This window comes from Halichoeres trimaculatus, unplaced genomic scaffold (assembly GCF_033239565.1).
Source record: "Halichoeres trimaculatus isolate MK-OKI-2021-1 unplaced genomic scaffold, fHalTri1.1 fHalTri1_scaffold_1, whole genome shotgun sequence".
NCBI classification, from domain to species: domain Eukaryota; kingdom Metazoa; phylum Chordata; class Actinopteri; order Labriformes; family Labridae; genus Halichoeres; species Halichoeres trimaculatus.
This window is the reverse complement of record NW_027437179.1, coordinates 31,360,239-31,380,379: the sequence shown is the minus strand read 5'-3', so window position 1 is coordinate 31,380,379 and position 20,141 is coordinate 31,360,239. Positions and strand designations below refer to the sequence as shown.

Sequence of the window (20,141 nt, the reverse complement as noted above, 5' to 3'; positions counted from 1 at the left end):
CTGACTGTCATTCCTGGCAAATCAAGCCCTCCCTCGCCTTCTCTGACAATCCTCTTTGGCTCACAAACATGCCTGGAGGAGAAAAAAAAGGAGAGTGCCGAACGTGACTGCACGTCACAGTGTGACCCTGCAGATGGCATGTGACAGCCAGATTAGCCTCGTGCCCTGCTCATCCACATCTTGGCGACTACCTGTGCGCGGTGAAAGAGCAGGAGAGGTGAGGAGAGGAAAAGAGAGCGGAATACAGGAGACAGAACAATAACAGAAAGATAAAGAGGGTCAAGTGGTGACGGAGAGGGATAAGACAGAGGAGGTTACAGAAGAGGAAGGACAATGTGAAGACAGAGGGGGGGAAATGTGGCCCAGATCTGAAGCTGAGCAATAGAGCCATCTAGCAACACAAATGTCATTTTATTCACTCCCATACTGATACTAAACCTCTGATATTTTTAATCTGCGTACAAATAATGACAGTCTGGCAGACTGGAGGGGTTCCCACTGCATGCACTGTTTAGACTGCCTGTGAAGGAATTGAAATCATCTTTTTAATGTCTTTGATTTACAGCTTTGTTGATTTAAAGTGGAGGAGACTTCTGCCAACCTGTCAGCTCAATGAAAGGCTCACTTGCAAAACCTGACTTCAGGAAACAGTCTGGTTCTAAGAGGGGCGTTATGATCATTTTTAGTCTTTGTTTTGTTCTTTCGATGGCTTTGATGAAACCTTACAAGAATTAGAGAGCAAAAGATTTTTAACTTATCTAAAAGAACTCTCTAATTATCTTAGATCCCTCTCTGAACACTCTTAGTCTCTGTCTGAAATGTTTTTTTTTAACTCTTAACCCCACACTCACCCCTCTTAACCCAGCACTCCAGAAGCCTTCTCCACTGTTGTTATTAGAACCAACATCAGAGCCAATTACTTCTTAAGTCGTACAAACCAATATTTGAATTCTAACCAAAGAGAAAAATCTGGTTCAGAAAAATGAAGCCTATGCAGTAGTGTGAAAAGTTGCAGTTGATCATGTATCTACCCGAGTCTGGCTGCAGAAAGACCAGAAAACACATACACACCAAACCCAATAAATAGACTTTTATGGAATCAAAAGACATATTGACAGCCTGGTTCAAAAAAGGGCTTACGTCTGAATCACTAATTTCTCCTTTGACACGCACGCACTGTTCAGTGGGTGATTTTTCTTTTTTTTTAATGCAGTGGTTTAGAAGATATTAAAATCCCAATTTGGCAACAGTCAAAATTAAGGGGGCTCAAAGCCTGTGTCACTTCCATTACGGCCTCTGCCGACTATCAGCTTCATTACTCTGCAACAGGAACAGATGGGTGACCAAGTGGACATTACATCTATATTTTATTCTGTCTATGATTCTAACTAACTGACGAGGAGCATCAAAGCAAGTTGGCAGATACTCTCGCTTGTGTTGGGTGGCTGCACTACAGCTAACTAAGACATCGCAAATCTATGCTGGAGACAGCATTTTGGGCCTACAGTACCAAAATATTTGCCTTACCAATATTTTAATGTCTTTTCCTTTTAACACAAAAGTAATTTTTGTTCCCTTGTTAAAGCGACAGTGTTTAAATGATTTGTCAATGTTTGCCCTAAAAATATGGTAAGAAAGAAAGAAAAAAACCCAGCAACAAATAATAAAGAAGGAAATCTTCATTTCATAAGTGTTATGTTTAATATGCTTTTAAGGAGATTCACGAATTTTTGATGTCACAAGCTGATTAAACTGTGTTGTCATTTTTGTGCCACTTCATGAGCTCAGTGGAACCTGCCATCTCCTCCTAGGAATAATCTGACACATGTTTACCTTACAAATAAATACTGCACAGGCTTAGCACTGAAATCCAACATTTTAACTTGATATTACTTTTTTTTTTTTTTTTTTTGCAAAATATGAAAAAGCATGATACTGAGTTTTGTCAACTTTAAGACTTTCCAAATGTTTTTTGCCTGTTGAAGAGCTTCGGGGACATTAACATTATAATTAAAGTGTTTTTTAAATGATATTAAGACTTTTTTAACCTTGATTCATTAAAAGAATTGAGTTCTCAGTCCTAAAAGTGTGTGATAAACAAATTGGGCACATGTAGAACTGTTCTCATTATTCAATCAAAAACATAAATGTCAGGGCTCATCAAGCCTTCTGTATATCCCTCAAAATGTTGCATTATGGTCAAAATATTAAAATTAAGCATTGATAGAAGGTTCATAAGGATACTATTAACTGTACAGTATTTTATTTCCCAACTCCATCTCATTTTACAAAAACATGCTATATAGAGAAATATACTGATAGTTTTAAATGTACTGGAAGCAGCAAGAGAAAATAAGAAAACATTTCCAAGGCTGACATAGACTCACTAAGACATCCAGATGGTTTGAATAACAAGCAGAAAATGACGCAGCCAGAATGATGCAGTTTTCATGCCAAAAATGCCGACATCTCATACTTAAATGCTAGCGTGTAAGAGCTGGCACGTGTATATACACAGGCAGCACACAGCAACAGACCAAGCAGATATGATGCAGTGAATCATCAAATGCTGAGGCTCATTTGATGCAGCTATAAACTGATTTTCAATGATCCGACACTGTTCAACACAAACCAGTGAGAACACAGTAAAGTGCAAGTCATTTGAGAGCTGAGAAGTCACGAGCACAATAGATTTTTGCAAGATAGAAAACAAGTCATGCACATTGATATATATCTTACACAGAGGCATGGCTGTGATGCAGCGATTGTCTTTCCTGATAGTTCCTACAACAACATGGGTGTTTCTGCTCATCGTTATTTATGGCTGCAAAGTTTGGCTCATTAATTCTTCTGGGAGATGTTGCTGAACTTGTTCTGAAAGCACAGATAGGTCATCAATTGGAGAAAGATTCATTTATCTGATCGTAAAAACAAATTGATTCATTGTTCAAACCTTGCCCTAACTCAAGACCTATCAAAATGCTTGGAGAAGTATCTGAAACGTGACTATCAACTGTTTTAGTGCCATCAAGCACTAATGCAGCAAATCATCACTGTCACACCTGACTTGACATTTTAAACATTTTATTACCCAATTAAAAACTAAATGCAGGTCTTCAAAGTATATTTTTCCACTCAGAAAATGTAAATGAGAGCCTGACCTTAGCTGGAAACCTTACACTAACCTGATCATAACACACATTACAAATGATTGAAACATGATCTGCAGAGTGTAACCACATCTCTCCTAATGATCGGGGCATTACAACGTCCTTGACCATATCTCTGTCGATGAGTCGTTTCACACAGTCTGTTCTTCCTCAACACCTGCCAGTTGCAGCAAACACATCAGTGAGTTAAATGTCACGAATCAATCGTCGAATTTGACACTACCGTGACTTTATGACCTAAATTCTCTCTTTTGGAACAGATGTCAAACTGCGTGAAACCAAAACAAAAACCGGGTCCTCACTTAAACCACAGCTGTCACCTGAGCTGTACTTAAGCTGCCACTGGTACTGAAAGCTCTCCTTTCGCCATATGGAGCAAAAGTGGATTACATGAGCAGTCATTAGACTTGGAAGTAAACATAATTTGACTCGTCTTTTAAGAAGTTACTTTCTCACCCTCCACTAACACTCAAATGCGATGTGATCTCATCATAGTGAACAGAGAATCTCCTTAAGGAGATGTTAAATTCTTAGTTTAAAATCCGAATTCTACAAGAAGTCATAAGCAAATCTGGAGCCTCCTCACACAACATTGATGCCTGATAACCTTAAACAGATTTTTAAGAGATTACATTAATTTTACTGCAGCAATAAAACATAATTGTTCAATTAAAAAAATACTTGTAACAGCAGCAACAAATTATTTGACTAAATTCAATTGATACACTGACGAAAATTAATATAAAAGATTACTTCCTAGCACACCCAGGCTCAACTTGTCAGTCAGAGATAAAATTATACTTAAGCTGTATACACCACCTATATGTCTGAGACACTGTGATACAGTCATCAAGGACGTTTCCTCCAAATGTGGTTGAAAACACGTTAAAAGTATATAGCATAATACTGATTTTTTTTCAGCTCTAAGAAATGAGCACACGTCCCAAAAACAAATATTCTTTAAGCCAAAGTGTGAGGACTGAATCATTTTATTTCTATTTAATCGAACAGTAGATAGTGCTGAGCAAAACTTCACGTGCAGGCAGAAACACACGCCCATGACAACGCATACCCTAGCAACCACAACGCTCGCGACTGGAGAAGGTTAGGCGACACAAAGCTGAAAGGAAAAAAAAAACTACACAAATAATCCACAAATTGGTACACCATTTCTACTCTACTTCAAACAAATACTTTCGCTTGTGTATCAAAGCATTGTTTTTCACCGTAAGAGCGACAATTAAATATGCTAGCTGATTGAAAACAAAGAGCCCATTAAAGGAACTACTTTACTTACCTGAGAAAACACCGTCGACACCCCTGATATCAGAGGGCTCGACTGAGCGTAAAAAGAGAATATTTCCATGTATCTTCCAGAGGTTACAACAGGGATGGATCTGGCAGTGAACTGTGTCAACAAACAGATGGCAGGAGGAGAGGAGCTCGCCCTGCTTACACAGATAACAAGAGAACAGCCCGCTCTTCCAACCGTCCACGTTCTATCTTCTCACCTTGACGTCATCACGCAGGTTCTCCACATTATTGTCATGCCAGATGCTCAATTTGGGGTGTACATAAAAATAAAAATAAAAATCAAACTTGAAAAGCTAAATTCTAAAGTTCCCCAAGAGACTTGGCGCTATAAAACTGTGCTGTTTTAACATCTGATATGTTATATTGAATTAGGGTTATACTTGTAACCCAATTTCATTTGATTTAATTTGGATTAAGAGGATCCTATACTTAGCTCTAATTAATTCCAGTTGGAACTCCATTATCTTTTTTGGAAGCATGTCATCCGTTTATTCCAAAGCCTTTACAAAATGCATAGATATCCTTTTAATGTGATCTAGACAACTTCTCAAATTTTTATATATAATCTTTTTTTTTCCATACCCCTGCTGTATTTAGTGGACTTAGGTGATATTTTAGTATATAAAATCGCCCATCGGGGAAAACATTCAGCTATTCACCAATATTTTGCGCTCTTACATCAAAGTTTGTATTCAGTTAAACTGATATACAAATTTACTGTCCGTCACATCATAGAATAGATTTTTTTAAAACAGAAACCAGGATATCCAATTTTCTCTCCAAGTGACAAAATTGAAATCAGACTTTTTGATCTAGTTTTCCTGAGTCTCTGCCAAATTGAACATAAGTCACAAACTACCTTGAAGATTACAGTTATTCTCTTGATTGTATCAATCATAAGAAATTAACAAATATATAATCCTTAACAGCTTACCTTGCGTTTAAGCTTTCTGCATTTATTCATTAGTATTCCAGCTCAAACCTTTAAACATTAGAATGTTAGAATTTGATCATAATTTATTGTAAAAGACAGTTGATTGGTTAGTTGGTTGGTTGGTTGGTTGGTTGGTGGGGTTGGTTGGTTGGTTGGTTGGTTGGTTGTGTTGCCTTGGTCTAGGGATAAGCTCTTGTTATCCGACAAACTAACTTGACATGTATAATCAGAAAAATCCTTCACCATTGTTGACCCAAATACATGTTTTTCATGTCCTGCTGGTGTCAGACACACTCACAAATTAAGCTGAACATTAACATGGTGTTAGTTCTGAACTGCTAAAGAAAGTAAATAACATATCAAAAGGCATAGGCTGAAAATACATACTTGAATCTATTTTAGTGAAGAAATTACAACATGTATCCATTCTTGTCACTTACTGGAAGAATAAGAGCTGCCACAAAAAGTCAGACAAACTCCACAACGTGTTCATTTTGCCAAGAAGAAAGAAAACTCTGTCAGACTGCTACTCCACTGTAAGTAATGAGACGTCAAACTCACAACCAGTGCTGAATGAAGCATTCATAACAGCAGCCTTGCAAAGCTCATTCTGGTATTCATTCAAAAAACTGCCCCTCTGAGCACACTTGCTTGTGCAAAAATGCGACATTACTGACTAATTTTGGCATTGCTTTTAGCATGGCCTCTGGGATTTCAATGTGGGCTGCTTGACAAGTCCACAACCTTTGTCCAACTAAAATATCTTAGCACAGACTAGTTAGTATGAAAACTACCTAACTGAAATGATCGCTAACTCTCCTTGTGGCACCAGATGAGGCTGACATGTTCATGAGATTAATCACATCAGTCCCAATTTTAGCTTTTCAAGGACAATACCCGCAAAACAAAATATCTCCCTTTCTAGCTTAGCTGTGTTTGTAGGTTTTGTGCCTATTGCTATATAAACATTCTTTTATGCAATTGATATGTGTTAAGATAAAGGAAAAAACACTTAAGTGCACATAATCTACTCACGATACTAAAATGAATACAGACCGATTGGTTTGTGGCAGAAAAATAAATAATACAACTAGTTATGGGTTTAGGATGTTATTATTATTATTATTATTATTATTATTATTATTATTATTATTATTATTATTATTGTATTTTATTTTATTTTATTTTATTTTATTTATTTATTTATTTATTTTTTTTAAACATCACCATGAATAACCAGAGGAAATTTAATTTCCATTGTTTAAGTTGTTAGATGTGTGTGTAATCAGTGTGATTGCACACATAATCAGCTTATCCTGCTCATTTCTGCCTTCCCATAGCTCTCACATAACTCATAAAAATAAATCTCACCCTGTTGACACAGTGAAGCAGGAGGAGTTATTTATTTGTAGATATCCCATTCCTAACATTCTGTGATTGTAGCCTGACTCAGTCAGTCCACCCCTGCATTGTGTCTAGTTGCAGCTTTTGGGTGGAAAGATCATTCCTCCTGGACAGATAAATTCTCTCTGGCATCCTGTTTTTGTTTTCATTGTCCTCTCAGCTTTTCTTGCAGACAGTCCAGTTCATTCCAGGGCTGCTGTGCATGAGTGTGTTTCTGTTAGTGTGTCTATGTGTGTGTGTGTGTGTGGGTGGGTGGGTGAGAGACAGAAAGAGAATGTGAGGAGAGAAAGCACACATGGATCAACAGAATAAGACAGAAACAGCGATGTAGAGCACAGAGGGCCTGTATAGCAGCCCACACTCTTTCCTGCCATTGTTTCATGTTAGGGACCCACATGAGGCGCTTCTGGGCCATGAGCCCCCCTCCCCCCTGGGCATCAGCTGGCTCCCCCTTCTGATGGTCATCTCTCCTACAGCTGCAGTGGGTTTCCATGGAGACAGAGAGTATGCCTGCAGATGATGCATCCACCACTGAAAGGGTTCATGGAGAGAATAACACAACTAAACCAATGGCAGACTGTAAAATTAGCAAGTTAAGATAATAAATCTAAATCCATGCAATTACCCAAGCAAAACGTGGATCTCCCAGTACGCAAGTTTACTCAAGTTTTACTCAAGTCTGTCTGTATGTCTATCTGTCTGTCTGTCTGTCTGCTGTCACGTGTCTCCTTGAGCTTCTTGAGCATTTCTTTGTAAGTTTTCTAGAGTTTTAGGTTTTAGTTTCTTTTGTTACAGTTTTTGGTTTAGAGTTCTGGATTTTTTGAATTTGGTTTAAATAAACCCTTTTTGTTTAACTGCATTTAGGTCCTGCACCTCCTTTGATTCCTGTCCTGAATTCCTTACACTATGGTTTGGACGCCGATTTGGCCTAAAGTACAGAATGTGAAGGAAACCTGTTTAACAACTAAATACAGCTAATTTATCTATTAAATTATTGACCACTTGTTGTTTTCTTACTCAACTCTGCCTGATTGCTTGGTCTCTTACATTCCTTGTGGGAAACTTTCTATGCTGCTGATGTTGTATCTCATTTGGAGCATTCATTATTTAAAATGTGACCTTATAATTTATTTTTATTTATTGTAGTGTTGTGTTTTATTTTTCTTTGTGAAAGAATAATCATTTATGTTGAGAAAAAACATGATCCTTTGGTTGGAAAAAAAAAAAAAACCTTCACAGAATAAGGAAGTACTCAGTTTTTAGTGTTTAGTAGCTTGGCCCACTTCTTATACGGAGTCAAATTTAAAACGAAGGAATTCAAACACAAAACATAAAACTCATTGGCACGTCACACCTTTGTTATTTATTAGATTCCATGCATTAATTTTTTTTGGCCCTCTCAAACGTTTTCTCACCTGCACTCTGAGGAGTGCCGTGCATGCCTGCATGACCTCATTACGACTTTGACAAATGACTGATGAAAATTGATCTGAAGCGAGGAACCCTATCTGTGCCGATTATCTGGTTAGCTTCCTTTAACAAGGCCAAATTCCCTCTGCTAATCCTCGTCACGCACGTGAGGTCTCTCTGCTGACAGCCACTTTAAGTCAGTAAAATCATCAAAACAATAGCTGGTTTGCATTGGGCTGAAAGAAAAATGTTGATGCTCAGGTTTTTTCTTTCTCCCTTGTTTTCACATTGGCGGATACACTGACGTGTGTATTAGCAGGATTTCCAAGTTCCTTAAGGCTTTCAGTTGTTTACAGTTGTAGACTTGGGAAAAGGGCCAGACACCTGCCGCCTTGCTTACTTTGTCATCACAACTGCACGTGTAAATCTGCCCTGCTTATGCTCTCTGATCAATTTACTGTGAATAAGAGACTGTTTCTGTCTGTGTAAAGACTGAGTCAACTGTTTGCTGCCGTTCACCACAAGTGTACAAAGTCCCTGTAATAAGCTTGCTGTGTCAGCAAAGCACATAATTAAGAAGCAAGAAGCCAAATCATGTGTTTTTTGAGTACACTTATCTTTGTGCAGACAGGTTAAACCAGGAAATGTCATCTAACAGCATAAAAATATAGTAAAACATCCTGTTATCAATACTCAAAGACATAATTGATCTGCTGCTCTGTTTTCATAGCACAGCTCTAATTACTTACAATTAAGGATTTTTTTCTTGCTGTTAGTTCAAAAAGAGTTTTAAAATGAGTGAGGTGATTACATAAACTCATAAACAATAAACACTATTCAAGCAGTCTTAGAGTGGCTTTCTATTTTTAACCACCTCTCCTCATTTCACAGTAATATCCTCTTTGGGATTAACCCTGATTTAGACTGGGCGACACAGTACCACTGGGAGGATATGTGCAGCACGGGTTGTGATGACGTTTGACCAGGGAATTGGATGACGTTAAAGGGGAAAGAATAGGGAGGAAACATAAAAGTAATTATACAACCGAAAGAGAGAACTTACAATAGTTTAAAAATTAGATTTGCTTGAAAATGTATATTTATTAGGTAAAAAATTATAAATTTGGTGACAACTAGTTGCATTAAAAGGATAAAATACTACAATTCAGCAACCCAGCATTGTTTAGAGGGTGTAAAAATCTGCTGTAATTGATTTTTCTGCCATGAAATTGGAGTGATTAATAAACAACAACAACAAAAAAGTGGGGTATTTTCCTTTTTTCTTCTTCTTTTATCCATGGCTTCAAAATTTGGGAGAAGAGCTTGCTATAAAGTTTGCTGTGAAGTTTGCAAGTTTATTGAACTCATGGTCTTAATGTGGGACCTAAAATCAAAATTCAGAGTTAAAAACATAGTAAGGATAAACATTAAGGTCCACTGACTGAAGGTGCCAATGGTGATGTTGTAGAAATGCTGAACTGGGTCAGGTGCCTGACTTTTCTGCAACTGGAATATCAGACGAAGCTCAAAACAAGAGTCAGGAACAACATATTAATAAGCTGTTTGTCATTAGGAGAGAAGATTTGGTAATTTTTTTTATAGATGCAACTCATATTTTAAGCTCTGCCTCTCATGCCATAAATATATGGGTTTTTTTTTGTTTGTTTGTTTTTTTGTTGTTGTTTTTTTTTTTTTTTACAAATTCTGCACCATTTACAAGTGAACATGTCTTACAGTAGATTAATTGCACAGAAACATTGTCAAACAAATAAATAATCCATCAAACACACAGAACCTTAAAATTTGTATTAAGTTTTGTACAAAACATGAGCTGCTATTTGGTTTTAATGTTTTTTGTATGAGTGTTAAGAGGAGCTAAGAATGTTTTAAATGTTTCCTTTGTGTCCAGCACTCATTTTTGCTGTGTAGTGTGTCTGTATGCTGCAGTATGAAGCAGTGCAGCAGTACCACCCTCTCTTCATCCTGCTGCCCATAAAACGCTCCTGTTCTGTTGCTGAGCTAAGTGGAAACTTTATGAGAAGGCATTACCACCTTTAGTGCTACTTTATTGCTGAAGTGCATCGAGACGGTTGTCTAACACCACAGCAGCACCCCCCTGTGTCCTAATGTGGCTACTACGAAGAGTGAATTTGCACTGCAACTTAACCCTCGGACCTTTCTGCAGGATGAAAAAGCAGAATGATTGAGATGATAAAAACAAGTCATTGCACACTTTTTTTGTCACAAGTTCAGAGAGAAACAGTTTATTTTTCAACTGTGTGAAGCATCATAGTCCTCATTTGAAACGTTGCACTTGTAATTTCACCATATCTCCACCAGAGGGAGCCCTGATCTTTCTGTCTGCAGAACTGTCCAGGGCTTCTGTTTGTGAATACATGTGAAATGAAGGCAGGAGTTTTCCCCTGAAGGTATGTCAGTGATGTAACTCTAGATTAACACTTACCATAGAGACTGGAGAGCTGTAGAGATTTTTCAGTACATTTACTTTAATTACAGCAGTTCCTCTTGATCCCACCTAGAGAAATTTAACGTCCAGGTTGATTCTGATGAAGTGCTCACTAATTACTTTTTCCAAGAGAAGCTTTTTATACTTTCTAGTCTGCAGGCAACCACTAGAAACACCAGAGTCATTTGTTAACTGTCTCATTTTGCACAAAGCGAATTAAACTGGCTCTAATTAAAGTGGAAACACAATTTCAAGGTGTGCCTGTAACCCACAGGAATTGTGCATATGGAATGAGGAGCAGGGGTTATTTTTTGAGTAACAGAGGTAATAGCCTCACTTTGGAGAGTGTTACATTCTGGTTGGTTGGATTTTTTTTCTCCCTTTAACCTCCTCTTATATTTCAATTCTTATAAATGCATCGTTCCCATTCAAGTGGTCGAACAGAGTCATAATCAAGTTCTCGAAGCTTTACTGAAACTGCGCTGTCAGCCACATCCACTGCCTCAAACCACTGTGGAAACCCCACAGAAGCCCTCTTGCAGAGTCAGAGCGCAGCATCCCTCCAGCACAGAGTGAATTACCCCTCTACTGGTGCTGTCAGAGGAGATTTTTAAAGGTCTAGAAAGCTGCTGAGTCATGTTAGAAACAGGGGCAGAAAATTTCAACACTACCTTAAAGAAAAGCATTAGCATCCATATGCATTTTACATTTCAGGCATCACAGCCTCTGAATACCCCAGCAGTATAAAGCCAACAAAGAGAAATTCTCTTTTACTGCTGCCAGTTCAGATGAAAGAGCAGGACAGTATGTTGCCAAAGAGAAGTCACAGTATAATCTGGTTTACTGTCACATCGTCAAAGAGGACGCCCAGAGCTCCAGGTCTTCCTTCAGAGCTGCATTATTGTTCCTCTCAGTGTGGGGTGTGTGTAATCACTGGTTGCTATGAAAGCATGGAGTGCAGCTCAATTCACAGTTTGAGCGGCCAAATGTGACCGACACACTCTGAATCCCTTACCTGTAGGCAGGGATGGAAAGTGTCAAATATGGTTCTTTAGTGGAATATTGTAGGACCTGTGCTGTGAACTGAAATTTTTTCTACCTTTGCCAAAATGTGACATTTTGTTTGGGAACAACTTAACTATTCACAATTATAGCTGTCAAGACTGGTTCACACTTGGAGAAGCTGTAAGCAATGCAAACATACCAATGAAACAATACTTCTGCAAAGCCCCTCCCACCAGATATGCATGCCAGCAGTTGCCCAGCAAATTGTCTGTTCCACTTTTGTTAATGACATCAGACTCAGAGGACAGAAAAGCTGCAGTTGATCAATACATGTTCAATAAAAAGTTGAAAAGAAGCAAATGACATAATAGCAGAAAGTCCCACAACAGGGCCCAGGTACAGAACTGGTGTGAAACAAATATTTAAACACAAGTTAAATTGACCATGATTTTAAAATGTGCTGTATGTGTCAAAGTGTCCGTTATTCTGTTTATGCAGTGTGTAAATAGCCTCAGATTCAGTGTGCACGTAGCAACCTTCACAGCCTGTGGGACTAGTTTTGATTCTGCGCATATATCATAGATAGACAGCATGACAGGAATACACCATAGATCACGTTATGACGTGGATGGCTAATCAAACTTTTCAAAATGTTTTAATAGCTCTTTAAAGCTGTTTTAAAAGAAGTGTAAAACCTTGATCTATGTCTTTAATGTGCCTGTGTGTCTTATTACCAGCTGCTTGGCTGAAAAATGCCCCTCTTTAACATTAACATCAGCACTATGCAAATTATCTGGAGTAAGTACTCCCAGGAAACACATTGTGGATTCGTGGATCGTCCATAATGATGACACCAACTTTTCACGACAGGGAAGAACTGCTTGCAGAGCACAACGCCTGCAACAAAAGAAATGGAAAGAATATTGTTGTTATAAAAAATGTAATTTGTAGTGTTTGTAAGGTCAACAGCCGATGTTTATTCAGTGACTCCTGTTTCCACCGTATGTCAGAACACTCTGGATAAAGTGAATATGGAGATTTATTTTCAGACACACAGGTCGTCTCTGCATCCAGCGATGCCATTTTGAAAGCACATTTTCCATCACGGTGCATTGCAGAGTCTATAAGAGTAACCAGAAATGAGATTCATCTTCTTTCTATACTTCTGCTTTCACTTTTTATTCAGATTGTCTCAGTCTGTCTTCTGCTGAAAAATGCTGCTGTCCACAGGAGATACACCCCCCCTGCAGCAATACAACAAAGGACACTATTTCAATTTTCCGTGCCAGTAAAGTGTTCTTATTTCCCGGCTGAATGAACCAGGAGACAACAAGTGTCACTTGCAACTGTCACATTTGCATCTCTATGATGCATCTGTGCTCTTCAAGTGCATTGCTTTGAGGGTCTCTGTGCACTTCAAAGTCTCCCTTCACTCAAAAATATGTTTCACTTGTTTCTCCACTTGAAGGTTCGACCTTCACTTTGTGTGAAATGAGTTATGTGCACAGTTTAAAACACGAAGGGCATTTTCAAAGAAACGTTTCTTAATGATTATTTTAAAGGTTAGCTTAAAACTCTTTGTATGAACCCAGTCTGAGGCAAAACGACTCAAATGATCGACAATTTGGTCCAGATCATGTTACACAAGGGAGATATGACATAAAGCTTTGAAACTTAAAAAATGCTGACTGAAAATGTACTGAGTTGAATTTAAAATACTTTCCTTATTTATTGATTCTGTATTGATGATGTAAGTTCAATAAAGATGAAAACATCACACACAACTTTCTTAGGGTGTAAAACAGCGCAACAAAGCCTAAGAGTATAATCCAGAATGCTGACATAGTAGTTTGTGCTGTTCTCTTAAAATCTGAACTTCATCTCTGTGAGACTCTACCTTCTTCACAGAAATCTGGTATTTTAACTTTTAGTTGTGTGGGTGGAAGATCTGTGGTGCATGGTGTTTGATGTAAAATAAACTACAAAGTTGGCAGGAGCCAACTCAGTGAAACCATGCTGCCAAGTGGAGAGTCCAACTAAGGATGAGGAAGAGGCAAACGGTGTTTGATCTGTAGACACATGGGTCCAGCGAAGCACTCTCAGGTGCTTTGGAACCCTGCCCACCTGACGTCTGCAAGGAGACAAACACAGAACCAAAAAAGGGGCAAAAAAGGAAGAAAAAACAGCCGACCCTACGCAAGTGGAAGGAATGTCGCAATATGTGGTTTGTGGTTTCATTTGGTATGTGCTTTTATTTTGTTATAATGTTTGTTTTCTCATGGTGTTCATTTTTCAGTTGTATGTGGAGGCAATGGAGTGTGTGCAATATTTGTCAAGATCTCAATCTCATTGTCATTGTATCATTTGATGTCATATTGTATTTTGTTTTACCTTAGTGTACTACAATGGAATATATCATAAAGTAATGTAATGCATAAGAACTTATCACATCATTACATGATGTAATATATTGTTTTGTCACATATACGTCATTTTGTTTCATATCTTATTTAATCATATTGTAATGTATTTATTCATATCCAACTGTATTGTGTTGTGAAGCAAAGTAAAATTATAAATATATATATATATATATATATATATATATATATATATATATATATATATATATATATATATATATATATATATATATATATATATATATATATATATATATAAAACACATAACAACCCACAAAGTAACATTTGTTTCTGATCTCAAAGTCTGTTTTTGTAATGTTTGTTGTATCGTGCCATTGTCTGTCCTTTTATATCGTATCATGTTGTGTCATTGTGCATTTTATTCTATCTTATTCTGTTATGTCTTGATGTACTTTCACAAGTCAATCCTAGTGGCAAGTCATGTGTATCATATCGTATTGTACTGTATGTATCATTATGTATCCTATTTAATGTTTTTGTAAGTTTGCTTTGGAAGAGTGATCAAACTCTTACTTAAAAAAATTCACATTAAGACATTGTGATGTAAACAAAAGTCATGCATTAAAAATAGAAACAAAGTGAGTGAAATAAATAAAAGTATGAACAGCAAAATGAATCAAAGTTCTGATTATGCAGCTGTATTAAGTAATGGATTATTGGATTACTGCTTACAGTGGGTTGTGTAAGCAGGATTTCTTAAACCTTTGTTTTCAAAGGGACAATGTAGTTCTGTGAGGAGCTATTAGCTGCCCTCTTTGCTGATAATTTTAGGTATCCCAGGACAGTAAAAACTAGTAAAAATCAAACTGGATTATGAATAAATTACATAAAAATGCAGTAAAGTCACATAAGATTGCACAGTGATAAAGCTCAAATTGCTCTCATTGATAGTTGTTGTGCATGCGCAAGGGGAATTAGTGCCAATGTTCAAGAACCAGTCAATCTTGGTTTTGTTACTTATTTACAAACCACTGCATGGCTTGCATGTAAAAACAATGACTCATGAATGTACGAACCAAGGATTTCTCTTTTTCAAATTGAAAACAGTCTGCAGAGACAGTGACGAGAAACAAGTCTGTGGCATGACTCAAATAATGTCAATGAAAAGCAAATTGGGGTATTGACAGGCCTGTCGATTCAATCAGGACTGTAAACCACAGGATGCAGGTCAATAACATAAGCTGCAGAACCTTCCGAGTATAGTAATTTACATTCTAAAGAGCAGTCAGGTTGAGGTTTAATTTACTGCTAAGAAGTGGTACATAAAGAGCTCATACTCCATTCTGTTGATTTGCTTGTATTTTAATGTGAGGACTTACAACATGGACCCATTGCTCAAGGCAGCTTCTTGGCGCTGATCCAGTTTTCAGTACTGAGAGAAGAGAGACAGAGATAAAGGAGAGGGTGGATCAATGCGGGGTGGAGAGACACGCTGTGTATTGTGGAGCGGATTTATAATACAGTTTTTAATAGCATCACACAAAGAAAGATTGTCTCTCCAAAAGGGGGAGGATATTTTCTGTCTGTGTTCTCATCTCGTTACTCACTAACACTGAGTCTCTTTGTCTGCTTGTTTAAACCATAAATACTGATGATGGAGAGCTTTCGACTTAGTACTTGCTTTCATAATAAGCATTTAATGATGACATAAATCATTTTCAAGCAAATTAATATCAGCATCTCGAGGGTCTCCCTGAGAAAAGTTAAATGACTATTACATAGATGTGGAAACACCGTATTTTGCTTTCTCGTCAAGACTTCAATTGGAAAATTGATGCTGGAGGATTCATCTCTTGTTAGTTGGTATAGTGCTGGAGCCAGGAGATGGCATTGCATAAACACAGGGGGAAATAAGCTTTTACATCAACAAAAAAGAACCTACAAGTACATTATCTGCACAATATCCATGTCTAATAGAAAACAAGCTGCACTCGGTCTGTTTTTGTCAATCACTTGGAGCAAGAGAAAAAGTTTTCAGCTTTTCATCTAAGTCCAGCTGCATAGCGTTTTCTTTTACCATGTGTATCGCCACCCTGCTAACTTCCAGTATGTAGCTTGGGGTAGCATAATGTAATGATAAGTTAATGTGACAAAGGGGGCAAGCTGTTAAAAGTGTCGTTGTTCTGCCTTGCTGGTGTCTCATATCCTTCGTCTAGTGAAGCACTCTTTAAATTCTTTGAGCATAATCTTCCGAGTGAAATATTGTGACAGTAGAAAACCCATCTGCATTTTATACTACTTATTATCGTTCCATACTAAGGTAAGCTAGCTGGCTACTAGCTTCATGTCTAGCACAGGGAAAATGTGTTAAAGGCCAAACCTTTAAAACCACACACCTGAGATGCAAGAGAAAATTTCTAAACAATTTTAGTGGAGCAAACAAATGTTAGAGAGAAAACTGTCATTTGATTGAAACCCAAAAGCAAACCCCACAAGTTTTTCCAAATTATTAGATTCCCTTTCCCCTTCTGTTCTCTGACAGACTATGTTTCTGTTCAGATGCTTTTAAAAATCACAGCTATAGGAGTTTGTTTTTCTGTGTTGTTTTCATGTTACCAGCAGACAAAAGTAACAAGTGGGCACTCTCAAATAGTACTACTTCAGTATGAGCAAAGAATTGTGGTCGGTGCAGGTTTGGGCTTGCCTTTATCCTCTGAGTCTCTGAGAGAAAGCTCAAGCCAAACTGTTGAACTGCTCTTCAAATTGGCTCCAGACTCAACATCAGGGCCAAACTGAATGACCCAGCAGAGATCTTATCCCCAATCTCCACTGTTACTTTTGGTCTTTGTTTAGCCTTGCCACTCCCAACAAAACAACTGCTCCTTTCTGCTCCTTGGTAGAAGTGGGGCAAGTGCAAATCCATGAAATATGTAAAGGGTAAATCTTAAGCCTGCCCGTCATTTCCAGCTGCCTGGGGACCAGGGAAGATTAGGGTTAAGAGGAGGAAGAGGGTGGAATGAGCAAAACTCCATCAGCCATTACTGCTGACCCAGATTTTCAGGTCCCAGTGTTTCTTGCTTTGTTTCTTTTTCCACTTTTTTTTTTTTTTTTTTTTAATTTCATCATCAACATCTTCAGGCATGAAAGGGATAAAAATATGTCATAATCATTGTTTCCATTGAGAAACATTCATTTTAAAAATTACAAACTGAAAATCTTTCTCCACATTTTTTCATTTTCATTCATAGTTTAATCTTGAGTCCAATTTGCTCTGACTGATAGGCTCTTGAATCTTACAGCTTCTCATGTTCACCATGGCTGAAAGATACTCTTCTTCTTCCATCCCACAGGAATCACCCAGCTGGCAAGGGAGAAATGGTTCATCTTTACTGGACAATAATTGAATCATTGGATGATTAATCATTTAAAAGAGCAAAGAAGAGTGAGGCAGCATCTTCATGCAGACAGACAGCTTAAGTTATTCAGAGTCTCTCTGGGGTTGTTAAAGACCTCTGCTGCTGTGCGGAGAATTTTAACAGGAGGGATCGTGAACTGGTCAGAGAGCTAAAGCCGGTGGCTTTATACTTATTTCAGTTTGAAAATTAGTTGAAAATGATTGGAAGGCAATAGTTTATGATTTAATTTCATGTCTGCAGGCTTTACAAAAAATATATAGAGAGAATAGTTTTCCTTGCATGAATGAACTAGTTTTACGGTTTTGTTTTTCAGTATTCTTGTCTCAATATTTTTGTAAGAACTCCCAAAAATGTCAGCACCTAGTATCATAATCCTTTGCAGTCTGCCTTTAAAAAAGATTTTAAAGTTAAATCTAAACTATTTAATGTCATCATGTTTCACTGTAATAAACTACTTCAAAAAGCACCACCATCTTGTACTATGAGGTGGATTCACATCATTAAGTGTGTGGGTGATTACTCCAGATACGACCACAGAAAAGCAGGAGACATGGGAGTACAAGCAATGAGGAGAAAGAATTACTGAAAGAAAAAAAAGAGACATGAGCAGGCAGAGACAAAAGACTGAAAGAAAAGAGGAAATCCCAAAGAGCGGTAGAGGAATCTCAGATTTTGAGAGAAACTTTTCTTCCAAGGTCTGCTGTCTCACCCGGGAGGCTGAACAGACAAAGCTTACATTATTTTTAGCTTTCAAACAGAATGTGAGTTTTAAGATATGGTAGTAAAACTACTGCTAAATGATGAATGACAGTTTAAAAAATGTTTTCAAAATATTTAGTAGGTTTTACAAGGACAGCGGCACAAAAAGGTTTAGAGATATTAAAATATAAACAATTGTCTCATGCAAAACTGACCAAAAACCCAGCCCCCATGTAATTAAAACTGAAGGATTCTGCACTGCAAACACCTTGTGTGAGGTTCTTGGAGACACAGTTGAGCGGCTAATGGTGTGTCCACATAAAAATAAAGAAAGACGCAAGTAAGACACTAGTAAGTCACAATGAGACGCAAGTTATTGTCTGGCACTGCAAAAGAAGAAAATTGCATGGCATGGATTGTAAAAATTGGGGCAGAGTTTAGTGTGGCATTTTCATGGATTTAGTTTGAAGTATGCTAAAAACACTTTTTTTGCAAGTCAAACAGCTCAATCCAATCATTTTGTGTCCTGTACCTAAAACAGGGACCAAAATCTGTGGAATGCAAAAGACAGCACTTGTCCAAAATTCATAATTTTAGACAGAAATGGATTAAATACTGAAATACAGAGAAAGCTACTGGGAGCCTTTTGCGACTGTTGACTGTGTTGACATTGTAGTGACTTAAGGTTAGTGCACATTACAGGATTCTCCAAAACTTCACACATTTAGAGACCACACACTTGATGATAACAAAAGACGGATCACAGAAGATTTCTCTCCCCTGATCTGAACAGATTCTTCGGCAGAGCTTCAGCTTCTTCACTCTCAGTATTCCAAATCTTGTGTAGTAAAACGTGACTTCGGTGTAAACAAACATGACGGACATGCGGGATAAAGCAAAAAATGTTTGTCTTCGGACCCTAGAATTAAAAAAACACACACACACACAAAAGAAAAGGGCTAACGGAAAAGGTTGGGTAGATAGAGGGGATATGGGTTGTACGAATAACAACGCGAGTTGTTGTTGAGGAAAGTCATTTTAAGTATTACAGATAGATTTCTTACTTCCTCTTAGGTCAGTCAGCTGAGTCACCTTGCGTCTTGATTGACTTTGCTCCAGTACATACTTCTCGTAGGGCCCCACACACTACAGGATTTTTATTTGCAAATATTAAACATATTTATTATCTACAATCTCTGAATCGGAGGCCTTCCAAGCGGCTCCGGCCAGATGAAATCGCTCTTAACACACCCCACACCACAGGAAATTCACACATGATGTCATCAGACAATTAGGCCTTTGCTGGCTTTGATTGTAAGGGGGAGATCGAGACAAAAATCAGCCCGATTATCCTGTTGTGTGTACCCGCTTTTGGTCTCTGTGACGTCACCCATCTGTTCCCAATATGGAGATTTGAAGTCTATCGTAGATGGAAGACATCTACAACCAAGCTTTGTTGGAGTTAGTAACCAGTTTTAGCCTTAAGCCTGTACTCTATACGATATGACTATCACTCTTTTGTTAAGCTTTTCTCAGATCTCCCGTCCTTTGTCTTTTTGTCAGTCCAGCTCTTGTGTCCACCATTACTGAAAAATAATTCCAAGAAATTGTCTTCATCAGAGAAAAAAGACAGATCTTGCTCCTTTCCGCTAAACTTAACCAGCTAGCGCAGGAGTGGGCAAACTTTTTGACTTCTAGGCCACAATGGGTTCTAACTTTTGACAAAGGGGCCGTACCAGGAGCAGATGGATAGAGTGCTTTGGTAACTATCAGAGTATCATTCGTTCATTCCATATCGGTATTAGAATCCAAAATCGGAAAACAGATAGCGACTTGTTATTCAATTTTTTGTTTCCAAATCAAAAATCAGAAAACAAGTAACGGTCTATTTTTAGCTGTCTTGATTTTGTTTTGAAATTAAAATTAGAATATGAGAG

General features: G+C 37.8%; 1 protein-coding gene across 2 annotated transcripts in view; it reads right to left on the bottom strand.

Annotated features, from left to right (window-relative positions):
• arhgap40 (Rho GTPase activating protein 40) overlaps positions 1 to 4,634 on the bottom strand; it is a 28,113-nt gene extending 23,479 nt beyond the window's left edge. The window contains exons 1-2 of one of the 2 annotated variants that reach the window (XM_074677875.1): positions 4,468 to 4,634; positions 2,740 to 2,874 (exon numbers count right to left, since the gene is read on the bottom strand). The gene's annotated coding sequence lies outside the window, so the exon portion shown is untranslated. The remainder of the gene's footprint in view (positions 1 to 2,739; positions 2,875 to 4,467) is intronic. The other variant, XM_074677883.1, reaches the window with a different exon arrangement.
• Between the last annotated feature and the right edge of the window lie 15,507 nt (positions 4,635 to 20,141).